Raw genomic sequence first — 21960 nt, 5'->3', positions numbered from 1 at the left:
ATAGCTTGGAGAGCTCCCTGCGCCAGCCCGACCTCCCAGGCGCTCACAAGCGGCCGCCTCCAACTCGCAGACCCGCGCCCGGGGCTGGCCCCGCCCCAGCCCCGCCCCCGGGCCCTAGCGCGAGGACCCCGCGGAGCTGTCCGCGGCTACGCCTGATCCAACCTACCCTGTGGCCCATCCGGATAATTCTTCCAACACGATATGCGCTACGGCGTGGTCCTCGGGTCTCGCACCTCCAGCCGAGGGCTGGGGCCCGCCGTTTGACGAGGAGCCTCGTGGCAGGCGAAGGACCGGCTGCCCCGGAGGGAGGAGGCGCGGCTCGCGCTTCAGCATGGCGGCGGCGGTGCGCGCTGAGGGCCGCTTTCCTGCGCTGTGCGGTGTGTCGACCGGTGAGCGCGGGGAGGGGGCGCGGGAGCCGGGGGTCGCCGGGGCCTGCGGGAGTCCAGGCGGAGGGAAGTGAGCAGCGTCCCGCGGCTCTCCCATCCAGCCCGGGACCGCTGGGTGACCTTGCGCGCGTTCCCTGCCTCTCTGGCGTCGGGGCGCTTGGCTGTAAAGTGACCGTGAAGTGTAGTGGGTTCTTCACGGTTCGTTTTGGTGAAGAGGAGGGAACTGGCGAGCCTTGCTTTCCCGGCGGGCAGGCGCGACCCCCCCCCCCCCCCCCCCCCCCCCGTCACATGGTGATGCCCACCGGGTTCGGGGCTGAGAGGCGCCCGCGGGGCTCTGAAGGTGATGGTGGTTGTCCAGGTGGAGTCGGAGAGCACTGGCCTCCGTCAGCTGAATTCCAGCTGGCCGGTGGCCTCCGTGCAGAGACGGATGACTCGGACGTCAGCCCTCAGTGTCGCCTTTCCTGTCCCCCGGGGCCCTGGTGGGTTGTGTGCACCCTAGGAAGGCGCCCTGCTGCTGTGTTGCCTAAGGTTGGCTCCAGGGCCGCTGCGTGGCCGCCGCCTGCCTTCTCTGCCCTATTTTGTTGTTAAGTCCACAGTTCAGCATTTCCAATTGTGGAACTCAAAGCCCCCTAAAACCCTCAAAGTCCTTTTTTTTTTTTTTTTGGTAACTCATTTTGTAGCAAAAAATTTCACCAGCAATCTTGGCAGAAAATCTGACCTTAATATTCTTTTCTTTTGTCTTTATGATTGTCTCTTCCCTTTTATTTTTCTTTCCCCATCTCCTAGTATTTCAAGGCTGTCTTCCTTCATGAGTCTAAACTGTGTGCCAGCCACTGTCTTCCTCTGTTCATGCGTTTTCCCTCACTGCCTTCCCAGTCCCTTTATGGAGTAGGTTCTGTTATTATACTCTTTATACAGGTGGTGGAGGGAGCCACATAGATTGAGCAAGGGACATAGGTTTTTGCACCCAAAATTCCTGACACCAAAGTGTGTTTCCCCGTCCCCCCCTTTTTTGTCTTCTTGTGTATAACTATTTTTTTTTTGGTTTTTTTTTTCAGCTTTCTTGAACTATAATTCACATACCATACAGTTCATCTATTTGAAGTGCACAATATTTGCACAAACCTGTGCATTTATCATTATAATCTAATTAGAACATTTTTATCACTCCAAGAAGGAAGCTTTTTAGCTGTAGCCACCACTGATCTATTTTCCACTCTTCTTAGCTCTCCTATTCTAGACATTTCATGTAAGTAGAACCACATACATGGCTGGCTTATTTAGTGCAAGGTCATCAAGATTCATCCACATTGTAACATGTATCATCCTGAATTTCTTAGGGCTGAATTGTAACGTGTCCATCACCACACTTTATCTGCTCATCAGTTGAGGGACACTTGGGTTGTTTTCCATCTTTTGGCTATTATGCCTAATGTTGCTGTAAACATCAGCATGCCATGTTTTTACATTGTGTGTCTATTTTCTTTTCTCTTGAGTATGTGCCTGGGAATGGAGTTGCTGGATAAAATGGTAATTCCACACTTGAGGGATGGCCAGAATGTTTTCAAAGTACCTGAGGGTACAGTGAGGGTTTTGATTTTTCTTTAGCAACATTTCTTATTATCTGTTCTTTTGATTATAGCCATCCTAGTGAGTATGAAATGGTATTAATTTGAAATTTTGATTTGCATTTCCCTGATGGATAATGAATGTATTTTCATGTGCTTATTAGCCATTTTTACATGTTTTTTTGAGAAATGTCTGTTCAAGTGTTTTGGCTCTTTTAAAATTGGGTTTTCATTTTATTATTGAATTGTAAGGAGTTCTAAAGATGTCTAATCAGATGTATGATTTGCAGAATTTTATTCCATATGTTGTTTTTTAACTTTCTTAATAGTTTGTGGGTTTTTTGTTTTTTGTTTTTTTTTTTTTTTTTTTTGTACTGAGGGTTGAACCCAGGGGTGCCTAATCACTGAGACACATTTTCAACCCTTGTTTATATATATATTTTTAGAGACAGGGTCTCACTGAGTTGCTTAGGGGTTTTCTAAGGCTGGCTTTGAACTCAACAATCCTCCTGCCTCAGCCCCTAGAGCTGCTGGGAATATAGGCGTGCACCACGAAGCCTGGCTTGATAGTGTTTTTTTGAGGCATACAAGGTTTTTGTTTATTTGTTTTTGTAGTGCTAGAGACTGAACCCAGGCATGCTGGTTCTTCTACCGCTGAGCTGACCTTTATCCCCATCCCCGAAACACAGGTTTTAAATTTTGGTGAAGTCTGGTTTATGGGTTTTTTTTTTTTTTTTTCTTTTTATCACTTGTACTTTTGGAGTTATGTTTAAGAAACATTGCTAGACCCGAGGTCATGATAATTTACCTCTGTTTTTCTTCTAGGAGTTTTATAGTTGTAGCTCTTACCTTCAGGTCTTTAGTCCATTTTGAATTAAGTTGTACATAAGGTGTGAGGTAGGGCTCCAACTTCATTCTTCTTCTTCTTTTTTTTTTTTTTTTTAAAGAGAGAGAGAGAGAGAGAGAGAATTTTTCATATTTATTTTTTAGTTCTCGGCAGACACAACATCTTTGTTGGTATGTGGTGCTGAGGATCGAACCCGGGCCGCTCGCATGCCAGGCGAGCGCGCTAATGCCTGAGCCACATCCCCAGCCCCAAATAATTAAGTTGTATTTTTTAAAATATCTTTTTTATTGTTGTTGTTTATTATTATTTTTTTTTTATGTGGTGATGGGGATTGAACTCAGGACCTCATGTGTGCTAGGCAGGCACTTTACCACTGAGCTATCTCCCCAGCCCCCCAACTTCATTCTTCTATGGGTTGACACCCTGTTATTCCAACACCATTTATTGAACACATTCCTTTTCCCCTATTGAATGGTCATGGTCCCTCTGCCAAAAACCAGTTGCCCACAAATGCTGTCTAAGTGTGTTCTGGAGAACCACACTGTATGAAGGGTTGCACAGGGAGGTACAGTCAGCCTGGTGCTGTGGGGGCTCCAGAGGGTGGAGGTTTCACAAGAGCTGCTGAGCATCCAGGATCTGGTGGATCCAGGATCTCATATACAAAAGTGTATGAGAGCGAATTCAAGACTAACTGTGTGTTTGGATGGCTATGGGGAGGGTGGGGCAGGGGCAGCAGGAGGCTGGTGTGGAAGCCTGGGGCCATGTGGCAGTCCTGCAGGCTGTGCCCAGAATTTGTAACTTGGCAGCAGGAAGCCAGGGAAGGACATGTCAGGGCTGTTAATTGATGAAGCCTCTTACTGTAGAAAGGTGGTAAATACAAGGGGAGAGGTGGGAGACCCATTAAAAAACCTTGAACCTGTGTCTGAGTGATGCTAAGGCCTGAACAAAGAAGTGGCAACAGGACCGCAGCAGAGGTGTGGCCCACGGCAGAGGGATTTTTAAGGTGACTGCCAAGCATGAAGCCTGGTTGATGGGAGGGTGAAGAGAAGGTGCAGCATGATGGCAGCTACCTGGCCAGTGGTCACTAAGCCTGGAAATCACTCATCCACTTCTCTTAGTTCTTTAATTCTGTGGATGGTATTATTCTGTGAATGTTACTGTTTTATTTATTTTTGGGGTACTGGGCATTGCACCCTATTGTGCTTTACAGAGCCACATCCTCAACCCTTTATATCTCCAGACCTGAATTTGCACTTCCCCTGCCTTAGCCTCCTCGGTATCTGTGGTTGCGGGTTTGTGCCACAGTAGGTGGCTCACCTTATTATTTTAAATGTCCCTCTTCATGTAGGAATGTATCTTTAAAATTTATTTATTCTTGTTGGAGGCCTGTGGACATAGCTAAGTGGTAAAGCACTTGCCCAGCATATGTGAGGCTCTGGGTTCTATTGCCCACACCATAAAACAACTCCACTTTTTGCTGAGTGCAGAGGCCTTCATCTGTAATCCCAGCAACTTGGGAGCCTGAGACAGGAGAATTGCAAGTTGGAAACCAGTCTGGGCAACTTAGGGAGACCCTTTCTCAAAAAACGAAGAGGGGATGTGGCTCAGTGGTGAAGCACGTGCCTGCAGGCTCCGGGCCCTGGGTTCAACCCCAGCACTGGAACCAAAAAATATTTATTTACTTATTTTTAATTGACAGGTCATTTCTGGTGCTGGCAGCTTTCCCTGAACACCTTTCCAACAGCTTCTGTTTTGGCGCTGAAGACCACTCTCAGCAATGGTGAGATTCATTTGGGAAGTATCTGTTCTCATAAGATTTAATAAGAGTTTCTGTAGATTTGAAAATGTGAATGGACAAGGCATGTCCTTGATGATGGTATTGTACCGTCTTGAGTATTTTTCAAATTTTTTATGAGTGCAATTGTTGTAGTTCAAGGCTTTAAAAAATAATGGTTGCCATTTTTGAGTAGGTATTGTGCACTAGGCTTGAAACATATCACCTTGTTCAGCCCTCACACTGGCTTTCATGAGCTTATTCGCATTTTAGAGATGATAAGGTGAATCTCTGAGAAGCCAAGTGACTTGTTCAAGATCATGCAGCCAGGCCAGGCACAGTAGTGCACACTTGTAATCCCAGTGACTTCGGAGGCTGAGGCAGGAGGTTGCAAGTTCAAGGCCAGCTCTGTCTTAAAATAAAAATAAAAAGGACTAGGGATGGGGCTCAGTGGTTAAATACCCCTGAATTCAATGCCCAGTACCTTCCCCCAAAAAAGAATGAAAGAAATCACACAGCCAGTGAAGCAGGGCTGGTCCCAGAGCTTTCTGGCTGCTGTGATGCCCCCTCCTGTGGACACAGACTTCCTTGACATAGTGCAGGGCCTCTGTTCAGCTGCCTTCTGGGAAGTCCAGGCCAACCTTGCTGTGCAAGGAAGCCTGGCCCTTTCACCTTGAGCTTCTGGGACTCCTGAGTGCTGGGCTTCCCTGTGGGTCTCCTGCCTTTTCCTCTTGTAGACCCACCTGTGAGATGCCTTGGAGATCCTGGGAGAAGTCCAGCTGACAGGGCTTTCTCCCTAATGGCAGATTTCCTACGACCTGTCACACCCACTGTGAATCAACCAGTTTGATTTGTTGCTTGGTTGATTCACTCACTGATTTATAAACAGTTTATTTACCCCTTAACATGTGCCAGGCACTGCCCTGACCTGAGCCGGTGTAGGGCCTGATAGGGATAGCTGTCCTCACTGCAGGTTGCTGTGCTATTCATTAAAATATTAACTTTCAGGCTGGGGGTGCGGCTCAGAGGTTGAGCCTTGCCTAGGGTGCCCAAGGCCCGAAATTGAATCCCCAGCTCCACACCGGAAGTAAAAAAAAAAAAAAAAAAAAAAAATTGAGTTTCCAAAAGGTCGTAAAAGGCTCAGAGCTTTCATTCCTAGTCCTTTTCTGCTCCTTCCCATCATCTAGGAACACTAATTCTTTCACCTTCCTCTGGTTATATTTCTAAATACACTCAGTCTTCTTTAAACAACATTGTTATGCTAATTGGAGATGTAACAGTCTATCCTTACCCTTACTTTCTTCCAGTATAGGTAGAAGCCGAGTTTGGACTGAATCTCTGGGCATTGTTTTTGTTATTAAATTATGTGCACATTCAGAGTGGAGCTAGGTAGTATTCTACTGTTACATTTTTTCCTGAAATTCATAATTGCCTGACTTTTAAGAAGTTGATTGCTTTCCTTATCACTCTATTTTTCTAAATGCTGCAACAAATTAGTCAGAAACATAGTAATAAATTTTCTAAAATCTCTCACCAACCAGTTTTCCTAGAAGAGACCCAAGTGAGAAGGAAGGAGTTCTTGGTGTAGAACGTGATGTGTGCTGAGGTAGAACCCTGGGGGCCTCTCCGTCCCCACCTGAGGGGTTGTGGCCTATCCCACTTTAGGCTGCAGGGTTGTTGCTTCCTGAGTCTGGGGTCTCATGACCTAAACTTAATAAGAACTCAAAGGATCAGAACAGAGTTGATAAGTGAGGTGGATTGTGATCTGTAAGTGAGCTTCAGAACGTGACTCAGCCTGAACTACTGAACTTTCTTCTTTAAAAAATCATAACACGGGGCTGGGGATGTGGCCCAAGCAGTAGCACACTCCCCTGGCATGGGTGCGGCCCGGGTTCAATCCTCAGCACCACATACAAACAAAGATGTTGTGTCTGCCGAAAACTAAAATGTAAATAAAATATTAAAAAAAAAATCGTGACACAATGTAAGCAAAACCGTTTATACAAGTGTGCATGAAAATTGACTGTTGTTTTGGTGGTACTGAGGATTGAACTGAGGGGCACCCTATCACTAAGCTACATAACCAGCCCTTTTGATATATTTTTTCTTTGTTTATTTTTTTGATGGTGCTGGGGATTGAATCCAGGGCCTTGTGCATGCAAGGCAAGCACTCTACCAACTGAGGTATATCCCAGACCTATGTTTTATTTTGAAACAGGTTCTTGCTAAGTTGCTAAGGCTGGCTTCGAACTTGCAATCCTTTGCCTCAGTCTCCTGAGTCACTGGGATTACAGCCATGTGCCATGCACCCAGAAAAAGTGACTATTTCTAATGTGTACAAAGCCCTGGGTTCAATCCCCAGTTCTTCCCTGCCTCCCATTAAAACAAACAAACAAAAAACAAGTGGCTATTTCTAAATTCTAAAGTTGATTTCTTTTTATTTTTGACAGTTGGTTTCTTTTAGGCTGGGTACATTATTAGCTATGAGTGATATTTCAGTCTTTCCAAAAAATCTGTTAATAATTTTTACACTTCTTGAACTACATTAAAGATTATAATGCTGAACAGAGCAAGATGAAATGTTTTAATATTAGATATGTGTTGAAGATGAAGGTGTTTACAAGAAAGGCTGTGTATAGCAGAATGAGATTTGTAATGATAAAGTTCTGGTTTGTTAAACAATGAAGACCCAGGGCTGGGGTTGTAGCTCAGTAGCAGAGTGCTTGCCTAGCATGTGAGGCACTAGGTTTGATCCTCAGCACCACATATAAATAAATAAAGATCCGTCAACAACTTCAAAAAAAATGAAGACCCAATGTTTTCTGGCTACATTTTATTTGGTAGTTCATCAGGTGGGCTACAGGTCTAGAGGACATCTGTGTGCTAGGTGCGATCTCCCTCCCCACAGGTGAGCAAATCATCTGGAATCGAAATTAGTGTTGAAATCTCATCCAGTCATCCAGTTCCTTGTGGCATTGGCAAATGTATCTCATAGGCCTACATTTGAAACAAAATGGTCGTATTAAGTGCTGTCCAGTAATCAAAGATTATCCCTTTGTGTTTGGGTCTCTGTATTCAGTGGAACTATTTCGATGGCTTCCTACCACCCTTAGATGTCACTCTCCCTGTCCTTACCCGCTTTCTTTCTCTGGTCCTGTGAGTCATGGTTGATGCTGCTGATGAATCTGCAGTTACTGTCCTCTGCATGGCTTCACTCAGACTTGAAAACAGCTGTTGTCAGGTTTTTGTTTTGTGTTTATCAAGCCAATACCCTAAAGGCCACTTTCCCTCCAGGGCTGTTTGGATCCTGTCACTTCTCTAGTGAAGCACAGAGCTCAAGAATCTGTGCATGCACTGATCTTGCCAGCACTGTCCCACTCCTTCATCACCACCTGTTCCTGTCACCTCTGCCTTCTTCCTCACGTGAAACCGCCATCCCTGGGACTGGTCAGATGGCTTCCTCTCAGACATGGCTGTTCTAAAACCTTTTCTCAAGTAATAGATGCATGTGGTTAAAAAAAAAAAAATCCCTCAAAATACAAAAATGTGGGTCTTTCACATCCAACCTTAAGTGCCCCTGTTTTCTTCCACAGAGACAGCCGCTCCTCAGTCTCTTGCCTGATCTTCTGGAGCTGTCTACAGCATGCCTTCCCTGCTTCCCTGTGTTTTGAACATAAAGGGCAGGGTACCCTCTACACATTGAGTCTTGTTCTTCTGAAGAGTTTCACTTGAAGGTCTTTCCTCATCTGTCCACTGCCCAGCTGCATACAGCAGAGGGCGCCATTTGCCCAGAGCAGCCCAGGAGCTTGGGCTGGATAATGCAGGGCAGAAACCCTGGCTGTACAGAGCTTTCTTGAGACTGGGACATCCACTGTGGAAATGAACCATGACCTCTCTAGGAAGGGCATTTAGGTGGCTTTCATTCCTAAAAGTTTGGTTTTATTTTTTAAATAACAATTGTCCTCAAAATATGATTCTTAAAAGATTAGAATTTTTAGAGACTTATTTTCATCAAGTCACAGTTATTTGGTGCTGGCAGCTCCACAGCCAGGGAGCATCTAACTTGGTTTTGTTTCATCTCTCTGTAGGCCCTTTGTCACTGCAGGGAACCAGAGACAGCCGACACTTCACCAGCTTGAGTCATGCGCTACAGACACAGTGCTGTATCTCTCCTCCCACCAGCCGGTCAGGCCAGCAGTACAGACCCTACAGCTTCTTCACTAAATGTAGGTAGACTGGCACACACTTCCACTTCCTGCAACAGGAAAGTAGGGGTGCTTTCCTATCTTAATTTTTCTTCTGTCATAAACGAATTAACATTTTAGTGATTATTCAACTAAAAATGCAACTAGAATTATCTCATGTGCTACAGCTGTATTTGGAGAGCACTAGTTTATCTGAGCCCCTCATTTGGGGCACCCAAGGCCTAGAAGTATTGAATTGTGCCCCAGATACCCTGCTGATTTAGAGTCACACCAAGAAGGCCCTTACTGTTTTTAGCTGGGCCTTTGCTAGGACATATCATTTGGAGAAGTTCAAGAGACGTCACTACTGAGACCTGAGTTGTGATTGGCAGACATCAGGGAAGCAAGTCTACTTACTGGTCAGGGACTTACTGGGATTTAATGTTAGCCATCTTTTGTGGAAACAAAGTGGAATTGTCTCCTCTTGTGTTTTCCAAATGTAATCATGTTTTATGTTCACTGTATGATTTTATTTTATTTTCATTACCTCAGTGACATGGATGAAGCTGGGCTTTGTGGCCTTTCTTATTCTTAGGAGAGTGTAGATCTTTGCTTTACAACTACAGAGTTTTTCAAAACCCCGTTTCCTTACAGTGACAGCAGATGAGCTCTGGAAAGGTGCTTTAGCAGAGACTGGTGCTGGGGCAAGAAAAGGAAGAGGCAAAAGAAGCAAAAAAAAGAGAAGGAAGGATCTGAACAGGGGTCAGGTCATTGGTGAAGGTAAACGTGTTTGGTTGTTTTGACAGTTTTCAGATTTGGTCCTGAACTTGGGGTGGGAAACTGATGATCTTGGGAAGGGGAGAAATAGCAAGCAAGCTGGGTCTGAGGGAGGCCTGGGGGGGCCCAACGGCAAACTTTGTTCTAAAAAGAGTCTATGTGCTTTTAAAGTGTTTTCCCCCGATTTTATGGATATTTGGCAAACTGGAAACATTCTCATTAAGTGCATAAGAATCCATGGTTTAGAGTCCAACCAGGGGGCTTACCAGCTGCCCCGGAGTGTCACGTACTCTTCATGGGGCACAGCTGTGATAGGTCCTGTGCTGCACACAGCCCAGTGCAGGCAGGTGGAGCTCGCAGAGAGCTGGCAGGCTTCCCCTGCCCAGAGAAGACAGTGACCAAGAGCAGATCTGTAGTCACAGGGCCTGTTGCCGCTACTCAACTGGGCTGCTGTCACACAGAAACTGCCCTGCACAGCGCATGGTTGGACAGGCCCAGCTGTGTTCCGGTAAAACTTTATTTACAAATCAGCTGGTGGGCCGCACTTGGCCTTGGTCCTTCACGTGGTGATGTGATTGTTTATACTTGTGCTTTTGAAAGCAAAAATAGGATAGGTGAACTTGAATTGGCTTATTTTTACTGTTGTGCAGACTCATCACTTTTGATACTAACAACCTTTCAGAAATAAAGGAAGCACCTTGTGCTGCACTTCTAAGATTGCACATCTGCTTGGGTGCTTTTACTACTTGTATCTTGTTTTAGTTTTTAAGCATTTGTTATTTATTTTTAATAATGTTAATAATAATAATAATAATTATTATTATTATTTTTGAGACAGGTCTTGCCATCTGGTCTTGCCAGGCTGGTCTTGAACTTGCAGGTTAAAACCTCCCTCCTGTCTCAGCCTCCCACCTAGCTGGGACTGCTCACATGCACCACTGTGTCTGGCTATAATTTATGTTTTCAAATTATAAAAATCGTATGCATACCTTCTCAGTAAAAACGCGGAGTGTAGAGAAAACTAAAAGCCCCTGATGTCCTTCCTGCCGTCCACATTCCCATTGTCTCCCCTGAGGGGCCACTGGTCTCCTATTGGTATTTCCTTCAGTTGTTTTTGTGTGTGCTGGTGCGCGCTTTTGTATCAATTCCTTAAAGAAATAGATATCGTCTTTAAAAAGAAAAGAAAAGAAAAAGATAATTATACTATATGGTACATGCAATTGTATAATCTGCTTTTTTTTTTTTTTTTTTTTTAACCCAATAAGAGGTCTCAGGGCTGGACATGGTGGCAAACCCCTTAACCCCAGCGACTGGAGAAGCTGAGGCAGGAGGATGACAAGTTTCAAGGCCCGCCTCAAGAATTTAGTGAGACCCTGTCTCAAAATAAATAAAAAGGGTTGGGGATGTGGCTCAGTGGTAGAACGCCACTGGGTTCAATTTCCAGAACCAAAAGTAATAATAATAACATGTCTTAGAAATCATTCCACATCAGAACCTGGAGAGCAACGTTTTTTTTTTTTTTTTTTTAAGAGAGAGAGAGAGAGAGAGAGAAATTAATATTTTATTTTTTAGTTTTTGGTGGACACAACATCTTTATTTGTATGTGGTGCTGAAGATTAAACCCCGCGCCGCGCGCATGCCAGGCAAGCGCACTACTGCTTGAGAGCCACATCCCCAGCCCGAGAGCAACGGCTTTTGATTTTGTGCAGGATATGGCGCCTGCTGGCTGTGCGTTCAGCCGTTCCTCTGTTGCCGACTCTGTTGCCGACCTGCATTACAGGTCGTGTTTCAGCAGACATCTTAGCGCTCACAGGCCTCACGAGTGTTTCTCTTGGTAAAAGTGAAAATGCGGTCACATGCCTGTAGGGTAGATGTGCATAAAACTGTGACAGTGCCAGGTCACCTGCCAAGTGATCGCATCAGCTCCAACTCCACAATACTGTGCTGGTGTCTGTGCACGCGTTCCCTGGCATCTTAGCAACATGAAGAGTGAGCACCTTTTAGAAGTTGTCACTTACCTATAATCTTTACCCTTCAGGACGCTCCGGCTTCTTGTGGCCGGGTCTGAATGCCCCTCTCATGAGAAATGGAGCCGTGCAGACCATTGCCCAGAGGAGCAAGGAGGAGCAGGAGCAGGTGGCGGCTGACATGCTCCAGCAAAGGGAAGAGTGGGACTGGAAGCGGAGGATGAAAGTGAAGCGGGAGCGAGGCTGGAGCGGGAACACATGGGGTGGCCTCAGTGTCGGTCCCCCGGACCCTGGTCCCAATGGAGGTAGTGGAGGCCTGGTTTGCTTGCCTTTGGTAGAGGACGTATCGTCCTACAGTGTTTCTGAAAATAATTTTATTGTTTACTTGTCTGTTTAGATTACCCTTTCTGAAAAAAGAATTTGACCTCTTTGACTAACTTTCCACATTGTTATCCCGGTTGCATTTGTGGGACACTAGAGGCCTGTAACCAGGAAGTGTTCCTCCAACAGGATGGAAAGCCCTGGGTCCCAGTGCCTTAGCAGGTGCCTTAGACATGGTGGTGTGCATTATAGATCTGTAGGGCACAGCGTTTCCCAAACACGTGGCCTCAGGCTTGGAGTGCTGTTTAACAGCAGAGTTGAGGGACCCCAGAGAGCTGTCACTAAGCCTTCGTAAAAGCAAACATGAAACAAAAACTGACGACACTTAGGCTGAATTAGAAAACAAAGCCTCCCCCTCCCCACAGAGGCAGATTCACCTGAAAATCTTGCTCTTGCCAGTGAGTGGGAGAAGAGGAAGCAAACAGGAGTTTGGCTCAAAGTAGAGGAACGGTTGGGCTGGAGAGGATGGGGCGAGCGTGCAGGAGGGTGGAGGTCTGGGAGGGAGAGGACCTGCCCACGAGCCAAGTCCCCAGTAACCAGATCCAGAGTTTAGACAGACAGGCTGCTGTTACCAGCAGGGGCAGGGTGCAGGTTTGGGTGAGCCTGTGCAATGGGGGTGGAAAGGCGGGGAGGTCACCTGGTATCTGGTAGCTTTGGTCAGGAGTCATCAAGCCAGATAGTGGCATTGGTGAACATGGCCACCAGAATATTTCTTGATGAGAAGGTGGCACTTGGCACTGGCTTCACTATCACCCAGTGGGTGGGACCCTGGCAGTGTCCAGGAAAGAAGATTGACTCTTGAGCTGACCGCTTTCAAAGCCGACTGCTGGGTACAGAAGCTTTTATTCTGCTCTCCTATTTTATTTTGTAATTGAGATTTTCTGTAATAAGTAAAAGCAAGAGAATTTGGGAGTGTTGGAAACAGCTGTGGTGGTGAGCGGAGGCTGAATTAAGAGAACTGAAAGCTGAGGAGCCGGGAGTTCCCGAGCGGGTCAGACCCGCAGTTGAGAGTGGTGAGCGTAGGCCAGGCTCTGATCTCTCCCGGCAGCAGCAGCAGGCCACTTGTGACCAGACAGCTGCGTGGGTTCTGGCCTGGAGAGGGCGGTAGAGACAAAAGTGTAGGGATTGAGGACGTTGGCGAGATCTATGAGGAGTGAGGGACTTTGGTGTCTTTGAGGGACTTTGGTGAGAGAGGCTGTGAAGAGCCCAGGAGACCAGATGGGAAAGCAGCGAGGAAGGCTCTGGAGGTGTCGGCGCTCCAGGAACCTGTGCCTCGGGAGCCGGCAGCAGGGAGCTGGAGAGAGGGAGGCTGCGGTCAGAGAGCCGTGGCTGAGCTCGTGAAGTCAGGCCAGGCAGTCCCTGTGGATGATGGGAACTGGGGCGCAGCCTGGAGAGCGGCACCAGAGAGCTCAGGTTCTTCCCATTAGAAGTCTGAGGGCACCTGGGAAAGGCTGTCCCACGTGAGCAGCGTGGATGCTCTTATCTGTGTGCTTTTTCTTCTCTCCTTGTAGAGACCTATGAGGACTTTGATACCAGGATACTCGAGGTAGGCCTGCCGAGCTCAACTCCCAGGGTCCTCTGGAGAGGTTGCCGGGGTCGGGTGGGCAGGAGGAGCTGAGCAGAGCTGTGGTGACAGTGATCTCTCGGACACAGACTCAAGTTCAGGGAGGAATTAACACAATTTGAAGTTCAGTTCCTTCATGTTGGTGGTCCCCACTGCTGCCTTGGTTTGTGGGGACTATGAAATTGAGGTTTGTGAGGGGCAAATTCAGGAGCACAATTTGGAGATTATGTTAAGTTCCTTCTTCCTGGAGCTAGAGTGTGCTCTGTGGTGGCCTCTTGTGGAGCTGTACACCAGTTGTATCTAGGACACAATCAGAGAACAGGTTGGGAGGAGCAGGGGCAGGGGCAGAAAGCCTCAGGTTATGGCCAGTGTGCAGTTTGACTAGGGCAGTGGTCTCTGGGCTGCTCACAGATCCTGTATCAGGTGTGCTTGAACCACCCTTCCAGGGTGGTTCTCTGATGGCCAGTGTTCCTTGGAGCTGGCACTGTGCATTTAATCAGTGTTTCATAATGTGGAACAGAGCCGGGCTCGGTGGTGCACAGCTGAAATCCCAGTAGTTTGGGAGGCTAAGGAGGGAGGATGGTGAGTTCCACAGCCTCAGCAAAAGCAAGGCCCTAAGCAACTCAGTGAGACCCTGTCTCTGAATAAAATACGAAAAAGGGATGGGGATGTGGCTCAGTGGTCAAGTGCCCTGAGTTCAATTCCCAGTACCTCCCCAAATTGTGGAATAATTTATATATCAAATTTGTGTCAAAGCCTCTCTGAATATGTATATTATTTCTTCAATATCAGTTATATTATGGAATTTTTAAAATATGTTTACAAGTGTTTTATGTTGGTATCCCATTGTGTGTTATTCCCCCCACCCCAATTCTAGAGATTGAACCCAGGGCTTTGTGCATTGCTAGGCACGCACTCTGCCACCAAACCACATCCCCAGCCCTTTTAACTTTTTATTTTGAGAAGGGTCTCGCTAAGTTGCCCAGGCTGGCCTTGACTTTGCCTTCTTCCTGCTTCAGTCTCCTGAGTCACATGGATTACAGGCGTGTGCCCCTACACACACCCCAGTTCATAGCTTTTGAAAGTTAATCCCACTGAAAGAGTCTTTCATATGTAGGTTGTTTCCTATAAGATGATTCAAAAGTGTGGCCTCAGCCTCCCTTTTCCTTAAACTTCTTCCTAGGAAGGAAAGGGGACAACTGTCATTTAAGCAGTTTAGTTAATAGTTTCATAATTCCTGGCCTTTAAAATAGGCTGAAAAAATGGGAGATTTTCCTGAAGTTTATAATGAATAGGTGTTTCCAAATTCTGTATTCTTGTTTAAGCCTGATCCTTAACATAGCAGTCCAGTCCTGCGAAGTTTTTTCCTTACGTTGCATTTCATCATTTCTAAGATATTTTAGTACCTTTGATACTGGAATTTGTCTTATAATCAGTGTTAAACTATTTCAAAGTTTAATCCATAGTGTTTTCTTTCCTGTGTACATTTATTAAGATGGGGTACATTGAGTTGTGTAGTTGTAAATTCCTTTAAAGATTATCTTAGTTAACTCTCCTAATAACCCAATGAAATAGGAAGAGAAAGTCTTATTTCCATTGTGTTCCCGAAATGCTTCAGAGGGAGGGTTTGTTTGGGAAGTTTGCTTTTGTGCCTACAGACTGGAGGAGGTGCTGGGTCCTGCACCAAGCCTTGTGTGGCTGAGCCAGCAGGTCCTCGTCCTCTACCTCAGAGTTTTCTTCAGCTGTCCTATTGATGAAGCATTTTGTCTTTTAGGTCAGAAATGTTTTCAATATGACAGCCAAAGAGGGAAGGAAGAGATCAGTCCGTGTCCTGGTGGCTGTGGGGAATGGGCAGGGAGCTGCAGGTGAGTGGGGTGACGCTGAACACAAAGAGGCCTGGCTGCCCGGCTGGAAGCCAGGGCCCTGCTGCCAGTCTCACTTTTTCTACTAATAGAGCCGCCTAGAGGTCTGGGCTCACAAACCTGGTGGTAAACCACGAAGCTTCTCAGAGAAAGAAAGAAAAGCTCTTAAGGCCTACATCTGAGGACTGGGTATTTTAAAGGGCTTAAGACACTATTGTATGGTGCATAATAGTGAAAACTTAGAACAAGTTCAATCGGGCCTGGTTACAGGATAGCTGTCCAATATAATATTCTTTTTTTTAATATTTATTTTTAGTTATAGGTGGACACAAGATCTTTATTTTTTATGTGGTGCTAGGGATCAAACCCAGTGCCTCACGCATGCCAGGCGAGTGCTCTCCCTCTGAGCCACAACCACAGGCCTCCAAAGTAATATTCTATAGCCATTAAAGAATTGTGAAAAATTACTTACACAATAAGTAATTTTGGTTAAAAATTTGTCATGTAATCATGATTTTTTTTTAAAGTCATTTATATGCAAGGAAAAAAACTAGAAGACTGTACACTGACTGATAAGTGTTCACTTGGGTTAGCAGGTTTGTCAGTCATTTAAATTTTCTTCTTTAGACTTTTAAAGTTTCCCTACTGAACATCTTGTTTTTGAAATGTGTTCACATAGAACTGAAAAACTGTTTGTTGCTTCCTTTTGAAAATTTCAAAGCAAAAGCAAAAGACATGATAGTGCTTTGCTGTAAGAGACCATGGTTAGCAGTTAGTGTTGTCTCTTTTCAAAAATATCTTTTCTGAAATTTTGTGTCCATGTTACCTCCCTTTACCTTTTTATCAAAAGCTTAGCAGAGATCTTATTATAGCCATGAATTTGCACCTTGCTCTTCTTGCTTGGTTTTGCCCTGAGAGGTCTTCTGTTAGCATAAGCAGATTTCTGGTATTGGTTTCATAGTGTTCCAGTGTGTGCATAGACATGATTTTTGACCCAATCCCTATTGTTTCCAAATTTGTATCATTTATTACAAACAACAACAATAACATTGACCTTTTTGTACATGGAGCTTGTTGAACTTTTGGAAATATAGAAATAGGAGAAATGTCTTGAAATTGCTGCCGCACTGGGTGTAAATGTCAAGTATTGCCAGATCTCCTCCTCAAAGGTTGCATCAGTTTATGTCCCTCTGTACCACCCATCCTTGCCCTGAGTAGTATCAGACTTTACTGATTGTCAGTATGATCCCTGAAACGTCTCTCCCAGTTTACACCTGTACTTTCTAAGTTAGGAGAGTGCCGACGCCATTTTGCGTGTTCATTGGCCGTTGCGCTTTCCCTTTGGACATCTGTCAGTCCAGGTGCTTTGCCTATTGTTTTAATTGGGTGGTTTTCTTGTCTTTATTGATTGGGATTAGCTTCTTGTAAGTTAAGGACATGAGCCTTTTTTGTCTTATCATCTTTTGACTTAGTTTTGAATTTTTTTCCACATCGAAGCTTTAAAATCCACAGAAGTTTTAAACCTTAACATAGCAAATTTATCAGTCCTAGGTCACTTCTGGTTTGTGTTTTGCTTAGAAAGTCTCCTTTTGAAGATTATAAGTAAGTGCACTCATATTTCCCTCTAGGACTTCCATGGTTTACTTTGTTCTGTTTAAACTAGGAACTGGAATTGAAGCCCTTTTCATCCCAGGCCTCAGATGTCTTGCCTATTTTATTTTCCTGTGTGTAATTTTAAAACAAAGTACTTTTTTCAAATTAAATAATAAATGGTGGCAGCAAATAATGGAAGCATTTCTGCAACTTGTGATAGACCTCATTTCCTAGGGTAAAGCATTTACAAATTGGAAACTATTAGGTTTATTTTTCTGGTTAATTAAAATTGAAATTCTACTGAAATCATAGTTTTACTCTATAACAATGTATTTTTCCCCTATCCCTTCTTGTCATTTTAATCTCTTTGCACAAGTGCCCCAAAACATTTGCCTTTTATAAATATAGAGCATACTTAATTTTAAAAATTGAGTATATTTCATTTTATTAGAGATTTATAAAAGGTAATGTTATGTATCTCAATGTCAAGTCTGTCCAATGCCTCAGAACAGATGAGCACATCTCTGGCTTTCTTCATGGCTGGTTGTGCAGAGCAGGTGTTCTGTGGGCAGTTGAAAGAAGGGCGTGAAATGCTGTAGAGCCCAAACTGGGAGCTGGGGAGAGGCACAGGCTGGGTCAGAGTAGCTTTCCTTTTCATAAGTTTTGCTTTTTCTTTTGAAGGTTTTGCCATTGGGAAGGCCACTGAGCGGGTGGATGCTTTCAGGAAAGTACGTGCATGTTTTTCTTTGTTAACATTTAGTAGAAGATGAAAAGCTCTGTGTTCACATGGGGGCACTGCAGGCACACAGTCACGTATCACGAAGGAATCGTCAGTGTATGTGTGATAATGATATTGTAGCTAAGTCCTTATGTTTTAAGGTGCATAGGTGGAATTTTTTATAATAAAATACTTTATAAAATAGTTTTGAAACCCAGCGAGAGATTTAGGAGAATTTGTTCCTTCCTTTCTTCAGGCAAAGAACAAAGCCATCCACTATTTGCATTACATAGAGCGGTATGAAGACCATACAAGTGAGTGTGGGTCTTTTCTTGTAAGATTTGCAGAATGCCACTGTGTCCTGGTGTGTCTGTGACATGCCCAATGGGTGTCTTTGTGTTGCTCTGACTGCATTCTTACAAATGTGCAAAATGAGGAAACAGCCTGGCCTCGGGGGGTGGCAGGAGAATGAGTGGGGTCAGCGTCTGTGTGTCCTGTGGGCTGGCTTCTTAGGGCAGCACCCAGTGCTCTGTGGCTTTTGCAGACATTAAAGCCACATGCCTGACCCTCCTGTGTCTGCTTTACCCCCCAGTATTCCATGACATCTCCTTGAGATATAAGAGGACACACACATCAAGATGAAGAAATAGCCCAGAGGTAACTGGAAAGCTCTGACTCTCTGTTGAACATAAAGCAGAGAAAGCACCACAGTCCCACCCTCCCCCCTGGGGTTGTTCGCCTCTCCTTGAACTCATCCTGAGAGTGACAGATGGAAGTCCTGAATTAGGCTGAGGAAGGCCAGGCTCCTGGGGAAGAAGCCAAGGTCGGGCTGCACAGGCCCAGGCCTGTTCCTGGAGTGGCTGAGGCATGCAGAGCAGGTGGTGGTGGTCCGGTTGGATGAGTGGGCACGTGGTTCCTCCTGGAGCCTTCACCCAGCTGGACGGTGTGTTTTCCTGCCAGTCACGTGCTGTTCCTCTACAAGTGTCGTGGTGTTAGGCTTGTTATTTGGTGCTGGGGATTAAAGCAGAGCCCCACACCTGTGAAGCACGCGCTGTCACGGAGCTCCCCCAGCCCCTCACCATTGAGTACTGTTGAACTTCTATGATCTCTATTCATTGAGGCACTGGGTGAGCAGAAATGGCCTTTCTTGTCTTGTGGACAGGCCACAGGCAGTGTTGGTTATGGGGACAGTCACACCCAGTGCACTCTTGGTGCAGAATTCTTAAACATTTGGATTTGCATTTTGCTTGCAGTTCTGTAGTAAGAACCTGTTTCATTTGACTGTAGTTTTTTAAATCTCAGGAGTTCAGGTCAGGAGCTGGGCGCAGTGGTGCACACCTGTAATCCCAGTGACACTCAGAAGGCTGAGATAGGAGGATTGCAAGTTCCAGGCCAGCCTCAGCAACTTAGTGAGGCCCTAAGCAACTGAGCTACTGCCTTGTGCCTTCCTCAGTGCTGTCAAGAGGAGGAGGAGGGCCACCTTCATCAGGGTGGCCAGAGGTGGCCTCTGAGCAGGGGCAGTGTGAGTGAGATCCTGAAGGAAGAGGAGCAGAGGGGCAGGTCTGGGAGAACGTTCCAGGCTGGTGCGTGCCCCAGGTAGTGTGCCCTCCTGCACAGGCCATGTGAGGACAGTGCAGTAAGTGGGGTCGGGCACGGGGTGTGTGTGTGTGTGTGTGTGTGTGTGTGATAATGATATTGTGGGGGGAAGATCCTGCAGATGTCTTTGTTTAATTCAGAGAGCAATGGCCAGTGAGAGGTTGTGCCCCGGAGCCTTGATTTGCTGAGGATCAAACCCAGTGCCTCACACATGCCGGGCAAGCGCTCTGCTCTATAGCCCCAGCCCTGGCTTGTGTTTTTGATGCTCTTCTGGAGGAGGGATTGCCGGTGGCCAAGAGCAGGGCACGTGGCTAGAGGGGAGGAGACCACCCCAGCACTGAAGGCCATCAGGGAGGTGAGAAAGCACTCCAGGAGCCACCAATTCAGGAGACGCTGCCACTTAGGCCAGAAGGTGTTCCCAGGAGAGGGAAGTGGTGTCGCTGCCAGGGCAGCTGAGTGGTCTAGGAGGGTGAGGACAGGCGTCTCCCTTGATGGTAACCAGGCATGGACACGGGAGCTGGCCTGGGCAGAGGGCCAAGAGTTTTCAGGCACTAAAGTTTTAATGTAAGTAACATCGTGGTTTCCCCCCCCACTACGTTTAAGGTAGATATTCTGTTTAATTTTTGTACATACCATTGAATAAATGTCGTCCTAGAAGTCACACTAGCTGGGGGTGGTGAAGCCAAAATGTCATTCCCTAAACCCAGAGCCACACGAAAGACAGCATGCTGGCAGGTGCTCAGTCCATTTCCTGTCTCCTAGGATACGGCCTGCGCTGCCACAGGGCCATCATTACCATCTGCCGGCTCATTGGCATCAAGGACATGTATGCCGAGGTCTCTGGGTCCGTCAACATGCTCAACCTCACCCGGGGCCTCTTCCATGGGCTCTCCCGCCAGGTAACCTTCCCTGGGGTTTGAGCAGGTCTGGCTATGCTGCAGACCAAGGTGCTGAGGGTCTCCTAGGGGCTCCCACGGCCACCTGCTGCAGTGACCCCAGGGCTCTGCTGCCCAACCAGAGCTAATCTTGTTTCTCAACATCACCTCACCGAGTCGTTTTGAACCAAATCTCAGGTCCCATTTTATTTCATTCGTAAATATTTCAGTGTATTTCTAAAGGATCAGAATCAGAAACCTGAGAAGTGGTTTCTGATTCTGATCCTTTAGAGGATCTAAAGGATCCGTTTACTTCTATGGTAGAGCGCTTGCTAGGAACACTTAAGGCCCAGGTTTGATCCCCAGCACTGGGGAAAAAAAAATGTCATGGTACCCTTACCATTCCTAAATATCATGACTCAGTATTATCAAGTATCGAATCTGTTCATTCAAATCTATCCATTCGTCTGATTTAAAAACTTTTTTTTTTACACAGTTTTTGATTCAATCCCATTGATTTGATTCAATCCAGTTGAGAAGATGTCAGCACTTCTAAAGTTTCTCCTGTGTCTTTTAAGTCTCTCTTGGTCTGTCCCTCTCTCTTCCCCCCTTGCTGCTGTTATGTTGAAGAAGTCAGGTGTTTTGTCCCATAGTGTTTCCAGGGTTGAGCACCCGTGGAGTCCTTGATGTCCTTTCCCCCCTGGACCTCCTGTGATTTGGTTGTTAGATCTCAGGGCTCCACCAGGTTCAGGCTTGGTGCTTGGCCCGGCAAGCACGTGCTTAGGGAGTTTGGAAGGCGAGGCCTGGCGTACCCCAGTTTGGGGTGGGAAGGTGGGCTGAGGCATCCCCCTGTGACAGCCACTGTGGTTTAACCACCCAGAATCAGCTGGCACTGCTCTTTCCCCCAAGCTCTCTGGTGGGTTCTGCACTCCCACCCCCACCCCACCCCTGTGGTGGTGCCTCTCACTCCTATAGCCACAGGGACCCTCGGAGACCTAACTGCTGTTCTCACTTTGGTCTTGCCCAGGAAACCCACCAACAGCTGGCCGACAAGAAAGGTCTCCATGTGGTGGAATTCCGGGAGGAATGTGGCCCCCTGCCCATCCTGGTCGCCTCCCCCCGGGGGGCCTTGAGGAAGGATCCTGAGCCAGAAGAGGAGGTTCCCGACATCAGGCTGGACTGGGAAGAGGTGAAGGCTGCACAGGGAATGAAGCGCTCTATTTGGTCAGGTCTCAAGAGGGCCTCCACCTGACCTTCCTGCCACCTGGCTCCCCTACTGCAACACCGTGCCTGCTGCCCTAGGCGCCTGGGACTCCCCCGTCACATCTTGCTGTGTCACCTCTTTTTTCTTTTTTGAGGTAATTTCAACCTTCTTTATTTACAAATAAATAATTCTAGTTTTGATTTATTGATCACGTGATCTGTGCCAGGCAGTGTGACAGGGACATTATGTACTGACCTCAGTTCAAGACTACTTTAAATACTCCATGAAACCAGCAAAAGCAAATGGAGCAGGGAGACAGGAAAAGACCCACCCAGGGGTAATGTGCACAGGGACATGAAGGGCTGTGGTGGCTGTGCCCGACGCCCGCTCGGGCTGACCCATCCCTGGGAGGTGACCTCCTGCCCTGTCCCTCACAGCTGCACCCACCTCCAGCAGGGCCCAGGCTGCCCTGGTGGCAGGAAGTGCCTCATTGTTCCAACTTGAACATCAAGTGCCAGCAGCAGGAACCTCTTGTCACACGCTTGACACCTCTTGTGTGGTGTCTGGAGAAATGTCTCTTCACCTCTTTTTGCCCATTTGAAAAATTGAGTTATTTGTGTTTTTATCATTGAGTTGTAAAGATGCTTTAGTATTGTGGACACAG

At 46.4% G+C, this 21960-nt stretch overlaps 1 pseudogene across 1 annotated transcript; it reads left to right on the top strand.

Moving 5' to 3' along the window:
• The first annotated feature begins 247 nt into the window (after positions 1-247).
• On the top strand, positions 248-21496 carry LOC144369214 (small ribosomal subunit protein uS5m-like; annotated as a pseudogene). Its single transcript, XR_013428698.1, has 12 exons — positions 248-389; positions 4501-4581; positions 8664-8801; positions 9414-9539; positions 11575-11808; positions 13396-13430; positions 15223-15313; positions 17585-17631; positions 17878-17935; positions 18214-18278; positions 19980-20116; positions 21120-21496. The product of XR_013428698.1 is annotated as a small ribosomal subunit protein uS5m-like (transcript).
• Positions 21497-21960: the final 464 nt, after the last annotated feature.

Source organism: Ictidomys tridecemlineatus, chromosome 12, assembly GCF_052094955.1.
Source record: "Ictidomys tridecemlineatus isolate mIctTri1 chromosome 12, mIctTri1.hap1, whole genome shotgun sequence".
Classification (NCBI taxonomy): domain Eukaryota; kingdom Metazoa; phylum Chordata; class Mammalia; order Rodentia; family Sciuridae; genus Ictidomys; species Ictidomys tridecemlineatus.
This window is presented reverse-complemented; position numbering and strand designations above follow the sequence as displayed.